We start from the raw sequence: 14528 nt of genomic DNA on the forward strand, positions 1-14528 counted from the left end.
CTTCAATTCATTAAAGAACCCGTCGAAATAATGGATCGTGAGGTTAAGAGACTTAAGCAAAATAAGATACCGATTGTTAAGGTTCGATAGAATGCTCGTAGAGGACCCGAGTTCACCTGGGAGCATGAAGATTAGATGAAGAAGAAATACCCGCATTTATTTCCAGAAGATACGTCAACACCTCCAACTGCTTAAAATTTCGGGACGAAATTTATTTAACGGGTAGGTACTGTAGTGACCCGAACTTTTCCATGTTTATATATATATTAAATGAAATTGTTATTTACATGATTAAGTGTTTCTAACATGTTAAGCAATCAAACTTGATAAGACTTGGTTAATTGAAATAGGTTTCATATAGACAATTGACCACCCAAGTTGACAGGTGATTCACGAACGTTAAAACTTGTAAAAACTATACGATGACATATATATGGTTATATATATAGTTAACATGATTTTATTATAAGTATGTATCTCATTAGGTATTTTAACAATGAGTTATGTATATAAAAATGAGACTATTAATTTAAGAAACTCGAAAACGATATATATAACGATTATCGTTATAACAACGTCTTACTAGGTACATATGAATCATATTAAGATATTGATACACTTGGTTAATTATGTTAAATGATAAGTAAATATATCATTAAAGTGTATTAATAATGAACTACATATGTAAAAATAAGACTACTAACTTAATGATTTCGAAACGAGACGTATATGTAACGATTATCGTTGTAACGACATTTAACTGTATATATATCATACTAAGATATATTATATATCATAATATCATGATAATGTAACAATTTAACATCTCATTTGATATAATAAACAATGGGATAACAACATTCAACAAGATCGTTAACCTAAAGGTTTCAAAACAACATTTACATGTAACGACTAACGATGACTTAACGACTCAGTTAAAATGTATATACATGTAGTGTTTTAATATATATTCATACACTTTTTAAAGACTTCAAGACACTTATCAAAATACTTCTACTTAACAAAAATGCTTACAATTACATCCTCGTTCAGTTTCATCAACAATTCTACTCGTATGCACCCGTATTCGTACTCGTACAATACACAGCTTTTAGATGTATGTACTATTGGTATATACACTCCAATGATCAGCTCTTAGCAGCCCATGTGAGTCACCTAACACATGTGGGAACCATCATTTGGCAACTAGCATGAAATATCTCATAAAATTATAAAAATATGAGTAATCATTCATGACTTATTTACATGAAAACAAAATTACATATCCTTTATATCTAATTCATACACCAACGACCAAAAACACCTACAAACACTTTCATTCTTAAATTTTATTCATCTAATTGATCTCTCTCAAGTTCTATCTTCAAGTTCTAAGTGTTCTTCATAAATTCCAAGAGTTCTAGTTTCATAAAATCAAGAATACTTCCAAGATTGCAAGTTTACTTCCAAGTTTTCTAAATCCATTCCAAGTAATCATCCAAGATCAAGAAACCTTTGTTACTTACAGTAGGTTATCTTTCTAATACAAGGTAATAATCATATTCAAACTTTAATTCAATTTCTATAACTATAACAATCTTATTTCGAGTGAAAATCTTACTTGAAATTGTTTTCGTGTCATGATTCTGCTTCAAGAACTTTCAAGCCATCCAAGGATCCTTTGAATCTAGATCTATTTTTATAATTTCCAGTAGATTTATCCAAGGAACTTGAGGTATTAATGATGTTCATAACATCATTCGATTCATACATATAAAGTTATCTTATTCGAAGGTTTAAACTTGTAATCACTAGAACATAGTTTAGTTAATTCTAAACTTGTTTGCAAATAAAAGTTAATCCTTCTAACTTGACTTTTAAAATCAACTAAATATATGTTCTATATCTATATGATATGCTAACTTAATGATTTAAAACCAGGAAACACGAAAAACACCGTAAAACCGGATTTACGCCTTCGTAGTAACACCGCGGGCTGTTTTGGGTTAGTTAATTAAAAACTATGATAAACTTTGATTTAAAATTTTTTATTATGGAAAAATTATTTTTATTATGAACATGAAACTATATCCAAAAATTATGGTTAAACTCAAAGTGGAAGTATGTTTTCTAAAATGGTCATCTAGACGTCGTTCTTTCGACTGAAATGACTACCTTTACAAAAACGACTTGTAACTTATTTTTCCGACTATAAACCTATACTTTTTCTATTTAGATTCATAAAATAGAATTCAATATGAAACCATAGCAATTTGATTCACTCAAAACGGATTTAAAATGAAGAAGTTATGGGTAAAACAAGATTGGATAATTTTTCTCATTTTAGCTACGTGAAAATTGGTAACAAATCTATTCCAACCATAACTTAATCAACTTGTATTGTATATTATGTAATCTTGAGATACCATAGACACGTATACAATGTTTCAACCTATCATGTCAACACATCTATATATATTTCGGAACAACCATAGACACTCTATATGTGAATGTTGGAGTTAGCTATACAGGGTTGAGGTTGATTCCAAAATATATATAGTTTGAGTTGTGATCAATACTGAGATACGTATACACTGGGTCGTGGATTGATTCAAGATAATATTTATCGATTTATTTATGTACATCTAACTGTGGACAACTAGTTGTAGGTTACTAACGAGGACAGCTGACTTAATAAACTTAAAACATCAAAATATATTAAAAGTGTTGTAAATATATTTTGAACATACTTTGATATATATGTATATATTGTTATAGGTTCGTGAATCAACCAGTGGCCAAGTCTTACTTCCCGACGAAGTAAAAATCTGTGAAAGTGAGTTATAGTCCCACTTTTAAAATCTAATATTTTTGGGATGAGAATACATGCAGGTTTTATAAATGATTTACAAAATAGACACAAGTACGTGAAACTACATTCTATGGTTGAATTATCGAAATCGAATATGCCCCTTTTTATTAAGTCTGGTAATCTAAGAATTAGGGAACAGACACCCTAATTGACGTGAATCCTAAAGATAGATCTATTGGGCCTAACAAACCCCATCCAAAGTACCGGATGCTTTAGTACTTCGAAATTTATATCATATCCGAAGGGTGTCCCGGAATGATGGGGATATTCTTATATATGCATCTTGTTAATGTCGGTTACCAGGTGTTCACCATATGAATGATTTTTATCTCTATGTATGGGATGTGTATTGAAATATGAAATCTTGTGGTCTATTGTTACGATTTGATATATATAGGTTAAACCTATAACTCACCAACATTTTTGTTGACGTTTAAAGCATGTTTATTCTCAGGTGAATACTAAGAGCTTCCGCTGTTGCATACTAAAATAAGGACAAGATTTGGAGTCCATGTTTGTATGATATTGTGTAAAAACTTCATTCAAGAAACTGATTTCGATGTAACATATTTGTATTGTAAACCATTATGTAATGGTCGTGTGTAAACAGGATATTTTAGATTATCATTATTTGATAATCTACGTAAAGCTTTTTAAACCTTTATTTATGAAATAAAGGTTATGGTTTGTTTTAAAAATGAATGCAGTCTTTGAAAAACGTCTCATATAGAGGTCAAAACCTCGCAACGAAATCAATTAATATGGAACGTTTTTAATCAATAAGAACGGGACATTTCAAAATCACTCATCCAGAGATTGTCGAGGAAGAAACCATTAAATCAGAATCCTTTAGTGATTCAGATTCAACAAATTCAATAATGGAAAATCTGGAACCTCTAAGTATGGAAGACCGAATGAGAGCTAAACGCACTGGCCAAGGTCACGCAATTACTCAACCAGACATTAATGCGCCAGATTATGAAATTAAAGGACAAATCCTACACATGGTAACTAATCAATGCCAATTTAGTGGTGCGCCGAAGGAAGATCCAAACGAACATCTTCGAACCTTTAATAGGATTTATACTCTATTTAAAATTCTAGAAGTGGAGGATGAACAGATATATCTCATGTTATTTCCCTGGACTTTAAAGGGAGAAGCCAAAGATTGGTTAGAATCGTTACCTGAAGGGGCGATTGATACATGGGACGTTTTAGTTGAAAATTTTCTTAAACAATTCTTTCCGGCATCTAAAGCCGTAAGACTTCAAGGAGAAATTGTTACGTTCACACAAAAGCCAAATGAAACTCTATATGAAGCATGGACAAGATTTGGAAAGTTGTTGAGAGGATGTCTGCAACATGGTTTAGACACTTATCAAATAGTACAAATATTCTACCAAGGATGCGACATCACTACAAGAAAAGACATCGTTATAGCAGCTGGTGGTTCCATTATGAAGAAAACTGCAACTGAAGCTTACAAAATTATTGATAACACTGCTTCCCACTCACATGAGTGGCATCAAGAAAAAGATATCGTTAAATCATCTAAAGCAGCTAGAGCCGATTCTAGCCATCACTTTGATTCCATGTCCGCAAAGATAGATGATGTCGAGAGACGAATGGAAAAGATGACTAAAGATATTCACTCAATACGAATTAGTTGTGAGCAGTGTGGAGGACCACATTTGACAAAAGATTGTCTCAGTATTGAACAAACAATGGAACAAAGAGAGAATGTTTCATACATTAACCAAAGGCCTGGAAATAATTATCAAAATAATTATCAACCGCCAAGACCAATGTATAATCAAAATCAGAATTATAACCGAAATGTTCCATACAACAACCAACAAGGTCCTAGCAATCAACAGGTATCTAACAATACTTACAATCAGTAAAGACCTATTTTTCAAAACAAACCACCACAAACCGATGATAAAAAGCCGAATTTCCAAGATATGATGTCGAAGCTAGTTGAATCTCAAACTCAATTTTTCACATCTCAGAAACAAACCAATGAACAAAATGCTCAAGCATTTAGAAATCCACAAGCTTCTATACAAAATCTGGAACAAGAAGTAAGCAACCTAGCAAGGTTTGAAATGTCCCGTTCATATCGATTATAAACGTTCCATATTAATTGATTTCGTTGCGAGGTTTTGACCTCTATATGAGACGTTTTTCAAAGACTGCATTCGTTTTTAAAATAAACCATAACCTTTACTTTATCGACAAGGTTAAAAAGACACCACCTAGATTATTCAGAAATGATAATCTTAAAATATCACACTTACACACTACCAATACATATTGGTTTATAATATTAATATGTTGCAACAAAATAAATCTCGAATGCAGTTTTAAACAATATTATACAAGCATGCTGACACTAAATCTTGTCCATATATTAGCATGCAACAGCGGAAGTTCTTAATAATCACATGAGAATAAACATGCTTTAAACATCAACAAAAATGTTGGTGATTTGTAGGTTTAACCTATATATTTATCAAATTGTAATAATAGACCACAAGATTTCATATTTCAATATACATCCCATACATAGAGAAATAAATTATTCATATGGTGAACACCTGATAACCGACATTAACAAGATGCATATAAGAATATCCCCTATCATTCCAGGAAATCCATCGGACATGATAAAACAACATCGAAGTACTAAAGCATCCGCAACCATGGCTGGGGTTCGTTAGGCCCAATAGATCTATCTTTAGGATTCGCGTCAATTAGTAGATCGGTTTACTAATTCTTAGGTTACCAAGCAAAAAGGGGCATATTCGGCTTCGATCATTCACACATATAATGTAGTTTCATTTACTTGTGTCTATTTCATAAAACATTTATAAAACTGCATGTATTCTCATCCCAAAATATTAGATTTTAAAAGTGGGACTATAACTCACTTTCACAGATTTTTACTTCGTCGGAAAGTAAGACTTGACCACTGGTCAATTCACGAACCTATAACAAATATGTACATATATATTAAAGTATGTTCAAAATATATTTACAACATTTTTAATACGTTTTACTGTTTTAAGTTTATTAAGTCAGCTGTCCTCGTTAGTAACCTACAACTAGTTGTCCACAGTTAGATGTACAGAAATAAATCGATATATATTATCTTGAATCAATCCACGACCCAGTGTATACACGTCTCAGGCTAGATCACAACTCAAAGTATATATATTTTTGGAATTAACCTCAACCCTGTATAGCTAACTCCAACATTACTGCATATAGAGTATCTATGGTTGTTCCAAATAATATATATACATGGGTCGATATGATATGTCAAAACATTTGCATACGTGTCTATGGTATCCCAAGATTACATAATATATTAGAATACATGTATAATACAATATGAGTTAGCTAGGATATGATTAATATAGATTTGTTACCAATTTTCACGTAGTTACAACAAGCAAAAATATCCAATCTTGTTTTACCCATAACTTCTTCGTTTTAAATCCGTTTTGAGTGATTCAAGTTGCTATGGTTTCATATTGAACTTAAGTTTATGAATATAAACATAAAAAGTATAAGTTTATAGTCGGAAATACAGGTTATAAGTCATTTTTGTAAAGGTAGTCATTTCAGTCGAAAGAACGACGCCTAGATGACCATTTTGGAAAACATACTTCCACTTTGAGTTTAACCATGATTTTTGGATATAGTTTCATGTTCATAAGAAAAATCATTTTTCCAGAAGAACAACTTTTAAATCAAAGTTTATCATATTTTTTAATTAACTAACCCAAAACAGCCCGCGGTGTTACTACGACGGCGTATATCCGGTTTTACGGTGTTTTTCGTGTTTTCAGGTTTTAAATCATTAAGTTAGCATATCATATAGATATAGAACATGTGTTTAGTTGATTTTAAAAGTCAATTTATAAGGATTAACTTTTATTTACGAACAAGTTTAGAATTAACTAAACTATGTTCTAGCGATTACAAGTTTAAACCTTCGAATAAGGTAGTTTTATATATATGAATCAAATGATGTTATGAACATCATTACTACCTCAAGTTTAGTAGGTAAACCTATTGGAAATGATAAAAAAATAACTTGAGCTTCAAAGGATCTTTGATGGCTTGGAAGTTCTTGAAATAGAATCATGACACAAAAACAAGTTCAAGTAAGATTATTACTCGAATTAAGATAGTTATAGTTATAGAAATTGAATCAAAGCTTGAATATGAATATTAAATTGATTTAGAAAGATAACCTACTGTAAATAACAAAGGTTTCTTTATCTTAGATGATTGCTTGGAATGGATTAGGAAACTTGGGAGTAAACTTGTAAACTTGGAAGTGTTCTTGATGTGTTCTTGAGTAATTATTTTTATGATGATTATAGGTAATAACCAAAGCTTGTATTTGATGATTTTTGTTGGAAAAATAGTAACTTAGACGTTCATGGAAGAGTGTGTGTGTTTTGAGAGAGAATTGGGAAGAAAATTGGAAGTGAAATGGAGTAGGTGGTGAGTGGTGACGGTGAGTGGGGTTAAAAGGAGTTCTTGTTTTTGTTTCCTTGCTCATAAGTCATGCTAGTTGTCTAATTGTTGGTTCCACATGTTTGTTGACTATCTAGGGCTGCTAAGAGTTGAATTATTATGTGTATATACCAATAGTATATACGTCTAGGAGCTGGGTATTGTACGAGTACGAATACGGTTGCATACGAGTAGAATTGTTGATGAAAATGAATGAGAATGCAATTGTAAGTATTTTTGTTAAGTAGAAGTACTTTAATATGTGTCTTGAAGTCTTTCAAAAGTGTACTAATACATCTAAATACACTACATGTATATACATTTTAACTGAGTCGTTAAGTCATCGTTAGTCGTTACATGTAAGTGTTGTTTTGAAACCTTTAAGTTAACGATCTCATTTAATGTTGTTAACCCATTGTTTATTATATAAAATGAGATGTTAAATTATTACATTATCAAGATATTATGATGTATGAATATATCTTAATATGATATATATACATTAAAATGTCGTTACAACGATAATCGTTACATATATGCCTCGCTTCAAAATTCTTAAATTAGTAGTATTGTTTTACACATGTAGTTCATTGTTAACATACTTAATGATATATATAATTATCAATTTATCATGTTAAATATAGTGTAACAATATCTTAATATGATACATATGTATTTAGTAAGACGTTGTAATAACGATAATCGTTATATATATCGTTTCGAGTTTCTTAACTTTGTAGTCTCATTTTTATGTATATAACTCATTGTTAATATACTTATGGATATACTTACTTATCATAATCTCATGTTAACTATATGTATATCCATATATATATATCGTCATGTCGTTTTTACAAGTTTTAACGTTCGTGAATCGCCGGTCAACTTGGGTGGTCAATTGTCTACATGAAACTCATTTCAAATAATCAAGTCTTAACAAGTTTGATTGCTTAACATGTTGGAAACATTTAATCATGCAAATATAGTTTTCAATTAATATATAATCATGGAAAAGTTCGGGTCACTACAGTACCTACCCGTTAAATAAATTTCATCCCGAAATTTTAAGCTGTTGAAGGTGTTAACGCATCTGCTGGAAATAGGTGAGGGTATTTCAGCTTCATCTGATCTTTAAGCTCCCAGGTGAATTCGGGTCCTCTACGAGCATTCCATCGAACCTTAACAATTGGTATCTTGTTTTGCTTAAGTCTTTTAACCTCACGATCCATTATTTCGACGGGTTCTTCAATGAATTGTAGTTTTTCGTGAATTGTAATCTCATATAATGGAATGGTGAGATCTTCTTTAGCAAAACATTTCTTTAAATTCGAGACATGAAAAGTATTATGTACCCCGGCGAGTTGTTGCGGTAAGTCAAGTCGGAAAGCTACTGGTCCGACACGATCTATAATCTTGAATGGTCCAATGTACCTTGGATTTAGTTTCCCCCGTTTACCAAATCGAACAACGCCTTTCCAAGGTGAAACCTTAAGCATGACCATCTCTTCAATCACAAATTCTATATCTTTTCTTTTAATGTCCGCATAGCTCTTTTGTCGACTTTGGGCAGTTTTCAATCGTTGTTGAATTTGGATTATCTTCTCGGTAGTTTCTTGAATTATCTCCGGACCCGTAATCTATCTATCCCCTACTTCACTCTAACAAATCGGAGACCTGCACTTTCTACCATAAAGTGCTTCAAACGGCGCCATCTCAATACTCGAATGGTAACTGTTGTTGTAGGAAAATTCTGCTAACGGTAGGTGTCGATCCCAACTGTTTTTGAAATCGATAACACATGCTCGTAGCATGTCTTCAAGGGTCTGTATCATCCTTTCACTTTGCCCATCAGTTTGTGGATGATAAGCAGTACTCATGTCTAGACGAGTCCCCAATGCTTGTTGCAATGTCTGCAAATCTTGAAACAAATCTGCCATCCCTATCTGAGATAATAGAGACTGGTATTCCATGTCTGGAGACAACTTCCTTCAAGTATAATTGAGCCAACTTCTCCATTTTATCATCTTCTCTCATTGGCAGAAAGTGTGCTGACTTGGTAAGACGATCGACTATTACTCAAATTGTATCATAACAACTTGCAGTCCTTGGCAATTTAGTAATGAAATCCATGGTAATGTTTTCCCATTTCCATTCCGGGATTTCAGGTTGTTGAAGTAGACCTGATGGTTTCTGATGTTCAGCTTTGACCTTAGAACACATCAAACATTCTCCTACGTATTTAGCAATATCGGCTTTCATACCCGGCCACCAAAAGTGTTTCTTGAGATCTTTGTAGATCTTCCTCGCTCCGGGATGTATTGAATATCTAGTTTTATGTGCTTCCTTAAGTACCTTTTCTCTCACATCTCCAAACTTTGGTACCCAAATTCTTTCAGCCCTATATCGGGTTCCGTCTTCCCGAATATTAAGATGTTTCTCCAATCCTTTGGGTATTTCATTCTTCAACTTTCCTTCTTTTACAACTTCTTGCTGCGCCTCCTTTATTTGAGTAGTAAGGTTAGTACGAATAATTATATTCATAGCTTTTACCCGTATAGGTTCTCTGTCCTTTATACTCAAAGCGTCGGCTACCACATTCGCCTTCCCCGGGAGGTAACGAACCCCAAAGTCGTAATCATTCAACAATTCAATCCACCTACACTGCCTCATATTCAGTTGTTTCTGATTAAATATGTGTTGAATATTTTTGTGGTCGGTATATATAATACTTTTGACCCCATATAAGTAGTGCCTCCAAGTCTTTAATGCAAAAACAACGGCGCCCAATTCCAAATCGTGAGTCGTATAATTTTGCTCGTGAATCTTCAATTGTCTGGATGCATAAGCAATTACCTTCGTTCGTTGCATTAATACACAACCGAGGACTTACTTTGAGGCATCACAATATATCACAAAATCATCATTCCCTTCAGGCAATGACAATATAGGTGCCGTAGTTAACTTTTTCTTCAACAACTGAAACGCTTTCTCCTGCTCATCCTTCCATTCAAATTTCTTCCCTTTATGCGTTAATGCAGTCAAGGGTTTTGCTATTTTAGAAAAATCTTGGATGAACCTTCTGTAGTAACCAGCCAGTCCTAAAAATTGGCGTATATGCTTCGGAGTTTTCGGGGTTTTTCACTTTTCAACGATTTCAATCTTTGCCGGATCCACTTGAATACCTTCTTTGTTCATTATGTGACCGAGGAATTGAACTTCTTCCAACCAAAATGCACACTTTGAAAACTTAGCGTACAGTTTTTCTTTCCTCAACAACTCTAGCACTTTTCTCAAATGTTCTTCGTGCTCTTGATCATTCTTTGAGTAAATAAGTATGTCATCGATGAAAACAATGACAAACTTGTCAAGGTATGGTCCACACACTCGGTTCATGAGGTCCATGAACACAGCTAGTGCATTAGTCAACCCAAACGGCATATCCATAAACTCGTAATGACCGTAACGCGTCCTGAAAGCAGTCGTCGGAATATCATCCTCCTTCACCCGCATTTTATGATACCCCGAACGTAAATCGATCTTCGAATAAACCGACGAGCCTTGTAGTTGATCAAATAAGTCGTCGATTCTCGGTAGTGGGTAACAATTCTTGATGGTAAGTTTGTTCAACTCTCGGTAGTCGATACACAACCTGAATGTACCATCCTTCTTTTGGACAAACAAAACAGGAGCTCCCCATGGTGATGTACTTGGTCGTATAAAACCACGCTCTAAAAGTTCTTGTAATTGGCTTTGGAGTTCCTTCATTTCACTGGGTGCAAGTCTGTATGGAGCACGAGCTATTGGTGCAGCTCCTGGTACGAGATCTTTTGAAATTCAACAGATCGGTGTGGAGGCAGTCCCGGTAATTCTTTCGGAAATACATCTGGAAATTCTTTTTCGACGGGAACATCATTGATGTTCTTTTCTTCGGTTTGTACTTTCTCGACATGTGCTAGAATAGCATAGCAACCTTTTCTTATTAGTTTTTGCGCCTTTAAATTACTAATAAGATTTAGCTTCGCATTGCTCTTTTCTCCGTACATCATTAAGGGATTTTTTTTCTCGTACAATGCGAATTGCATTTTTGTAACATACGATTTCTGCTCTCTCCTTTTTCAACCAATCCATGCCAATTATCACATCAAATCTCCCTAACTCTACTGGTATCAAATCAATCTTAAATGTTTCGCTAACCAAATTAATTTCTCGATTCCGACATATATTATCTGCTGTAATTAATTTACCGTTTACTAATTCGAGTAAAAATTTGTTATCCAAAGGCATTAGTGGACAACTTAGTTTAGCACAAAAATCTCTACTCATATAGCTTCTATCCGCACCCGAATCAAATAAAACATAAGCAGATTTATTGTCAATAAGAAACGTACCCGTAACAAGCTCCGGGTCTTCCTGCGCTTCTGCTGTATTAATATTGTAAACTCTTCCGCGGCCCTGCCCACTAGTATTCCCCTGATTTGGGCAATTTCTACTAATGTGGCCCGGTTTTCCACATACAAAGCAAACTATGGCGGCATTATCTGTTCTGATATTATTTATTCTTTTAATTCTATTAAACTTTGGTCCGTAGGCCTCACACTTTGCCGCACTATGTCCATTTCTTCTACACCTAGTGCAAAATGTCGTGCAGAACCCCTGGTAATTCTCTTCACACCTTTGACATGACTGTTTTTGGTATTTGTTGCCATTGTTGTTATTGAGATTGTTTTTGGGATTGTTATTGTTGCTATTGTTGTTGTTGTTATTGTTGTTGGGACGGTTATTGTAGTTGTTGTTAGGACGTTTGTTGAAGTTGTTGTTGCGATTGATGTTGCGGTTGTTGGGATAGTTATTGCGATTGTGGTTGTGATTGTTGTTGTTGTATTGGTGACTCTTGTCATTGATTTCTTCCCACTTTCTCTTGACTTGTTTCATGTTAGCCTCTTCAGTCGTCTGCTCTTTAATCCTTCCTTCGATCTGGTTCACTAATTTGTGAGCCATTCGACTTGCCTTTTGTATGGAGGCGGACTCGTGTGAACTCACATCTTCTTGAATCCTTTCCGGTAACCCTTTTACAAATGCGTCGATCTTCTCTTCTTCGTCTTCGAACGTTCTGGGACACAATAGGCACAATTCGGTGAATCGTCGTTCGTACGTGGTGATATCGAAACCTTGCGTTCATAATCCTCTAAGCTCTACCTTGAGCTTGTTGACCTCGTTTCTGGAACGATACTGCACGTTCATCAATTGCTTGAATGCTGACCACGGTAGTGCTTAAGCAACATCTTGTCCTACCTGCTCGAGATAGGTATTCCACTATGTTAGCGCCGTACCTGTGAAGGTACGCGTAGTACATTTACTTATGGCAAACACCGATTCAACCTTCTCGGTCCACCGTTTCAATCCAATTGGACCCTCGGTTCCATCAAATTCCAAAGGTTTGCAGGCAGTGAATTCTTTGTAGGAGCATCCTACACGATTTCTTGTGAAATTAGTTCCACTGCTAGATCCAGAGTTATTGTTATTTTGCATCGCAGCCTGTACTGCGGCTATGTTTGCTGCAAGGAAAACACGGAAGTCTTCCTCGCTCATGTTCAAATTCTGACGAGTCGCCGGTGCCATTTCCTTCAAAAAAGCCCAAACGAATTAAGTTAATCATATAGAATTTTAAGAGTAGTCAATAGTATTTCGTAGCATAGTATGAACTTATTTATAAAAGCTTTATCTTCATATTAGTGTTTTATTGTTTTTAATTCGGGTATTACCTACCCGTTAAGTTCATACTTAGTAGCTAATATACAATTCAACTACTACAATTCTATATGAAAAAACTGATTATAATATAATTTCGCGTTCAAATTTTATACAGTATTTTACAAACTTACAATACCGCTATTATACATATAGGATGAAATATAGCACATAATAACTTTGCTACTCGGCAGCTATAAAGGCAATTCTAATTAATACGCAAGTTGTTCAGCAAAAGAAATAAAGACACGTAATTCATAAGTCCAGAAACAAGTCATGCATTCTAGTTTTACTAAGACGACTTCCCATCCTTGGTCTTGTGGAAAGTAACCGTTATGACCATTGGCTAGGCAGCATGTTGTAATGTCGTCAAAAGGACGAGGGTTTCGTAATGTCCAACAGCCCCGTAATAATCTAAAAACCTTGTTTCTTACCCCAACTAATGAATCCGTCACATGTGGGAATGTTTCATTTAATAGTTGTAATCCGATGTTCTTTTTCTCACTTTGGTGAGAAGCGAACATCACTAACCCGTAAGTATAACATGCTTCTTTATGTTATATGTTAGAAGCTCTCTCTAACTCATGAAATCCTATGTTGGGATATGTTGAGTCAAAATAGGTTCTTAACCCGTAGCGTAAAATTGCATTTGGGTTCCCCGCATTTAACGCTTTAAAGAAAACACGACGTAACTTACGGTCTCCCCAATGCGATATATCCCACCTATCAAAGGAAAGCCTTTTATAAACTAAGGCATTTATGGAAAGTCTTTCAAATGTTTGACAAGTTAATTTTGCCATAACTAATTGTGCTGATGAATTCTGACCGACTCTAGACAAGATTTCCTCAATTATATCCTCTGGTAGGTCTTCTAAAATATTCGGTTGTCTACCCTTAACTTCCATTTTGTTTTTATACTGTAAAATAGACAAGGATTAGATTCATAAAAGATAATTAACAAACAATACAAGCAATTTTTACATAGAACATAAAAGTACAAGCACACTACAATACATATAATACACAACATGATTACAACTCCCTAATCTGAATCACTGGTTTCGTCTTCTTCGGACTTGGTTTATTTTCCTAATTTTCTAGGGATATATGGTGTTCCTCTAATACGAGCCGTCGTTTTTCACAATGGTTTAGAAAAACCTGGTGGTTTAGAGGTTCCCGGGTTATTGTTACAATTTAGGAAATACGGAGGTTGACGATACATATAAAGCTCATCGGGGTTGGAATCAGGTTTCTCTATTTTTATACCTTTTCCCTTATTATTTTCTTTTGCTTTATTAAATTGGGTCGAGGTAATTTCTATAACGTCATCGGAATCCTTATCGGGATCCGATTCATCGGAAAATTGGTAATCTTC

This window comes from Rutidosis leptorrhynchoides, chromosome 2 (genome assembly GCF_046630445.1).
Source record: "Rutidosis leptorrhynchoides isolate AG116_Rl617_1_P2 chromosome 2, CSIRO_AGI_Rlap_v1, whole genome shotgun sequence".
Taxonomy (NCBI): domain Eukaryota; kingdom Viridiplantae; phylum Streptophyta; class Magnoliopsida; order Asterales; family Asteraceae; genus Rutidosis; species Rutidosis leptorrhynchoides.